The 1,277-nt window shown below is 36.8% G+C and overlaps 1 protein-coding gene across 1 annotated transcript in view; it reads left to right on the top strand.

The window, feature by feature from the left end:
• Positions 1-1,277, top strand: part of LOC107680931 (collagen alpha-1(XXIII) chain-like) — a 154,710-nt gene that overhangs the window by 130,810 nt on the left and 22,623 nt on the right. The window lies entirely within an intron of this gene.

A 1,277-nucleotide genomic window follows, 5' to 3' on the forward strand; every position in this document is an offset into this window, starting at 1 on the left:
CGAAGGAGCATCCGGCGGGCTTGCGGCAACCACATGTGACGACCCCGGGCTGGACTCCGCTTCGTCCACAGTGCGAAGTTGATGTATTTCCTCTTCACGTCTTCATGACATGGTGGCGGCGGCAACAACAATACTACAGTGAGAATAAAAGAAGGAAAAATTTAAATCGCATCATTTGACCCCTTTAAAAAATACTTGCACATGGCTCCATTTCTCAAAACTCTACACACAAAATCACAAAACACACACACAACATGCAAAACATCACACATATCTTGCAAAAGCAAACACTTCATTCAGAGCTATTTTAACTCCTCTAAAAATTTAATTTTTGCATAGTAACTGTACACACAAACATAAAATAATTAGCCACATACAAGCCAAACTACACACCGATGTGAAAAATGTAAAACACTACTCTCGTGTGTCTTTTGCTTGTTCAGAGTGCAGTGGAGTGCACAGGAGTTTGTCATAGCACTCGCACATACATGCATATGCACATATACACACTGTATATACTGTATGTATGTACGTACAACTGATGAATTTTTCACAGTTATGCAACTGAACTGAATCAATACTGAACTGACTGTGTAATGACACTATTGCTGCTTTACAGCAGAATTTGAAATTGATACTATTGGGAAGCTGCTGTGAAACAATCTATATTGTATAAAGCACTTTAGAAATAAAGTTGACTTTCTGACTTGGCTTGTATGCATGTTCCATGTTCGAGATATATATATATATATATATACATACATACATACATACATACATACATATATAACACACCAAACTACACACAGATGTGAAAAATGAAAAACACTACTCTTGTGTGTCTTTTGCTTGTTCAGAGTGCAGTGGAGTTTGTCAAAGCACTCGCACATACATGCATATGCACATAAACACTGTATACAGTATGTATGTACAACTGATGTATTTTACACAGTTATACAACTGAACTGAATCAATATTGACCCGACCTGAGCTGTATAATGACACTATTGACTTGTTAGAGCTGCTTTACAGCAGAATTTGAATTTGATACTATTATGAAGCTGCTGTGAAACAATCTATATTGTATAGAGTGCTTTAAAAATGAAGTTGACTTTATGACTTGGCTTGTTTGCATATTCAGTGTATATAGATATTTGCGTATCTTGTAAGTGTCTGCGTATGCTTGGCCATTTGTTGTGGGAAAAAAATAAGGAAAGTGTGTTCAAGCGCCAGCAGAAAACAGTGTAAAGAAATACTCTTTGAGAGAAGCAGTCTTT

Source organism: Sinocyclocheilus anshuiensis, unplaced genomic scaffold (assembly GCF_001515605.1).
Source record: "Sinocyclocheilus anshuiensis isolate Anshui unplaced genomic scaffold, SAMN03320099.WGS_v1.1 scaffold1462, whole genome shotgun sequence".
Lineage (NCBI taxonomy): Eukaryota > Metazoa > Chordata > Actinopteri > Cypriniformes > Cyprinidae > Sinocyclocheilus > Sinocyclocheilus anshuiensis.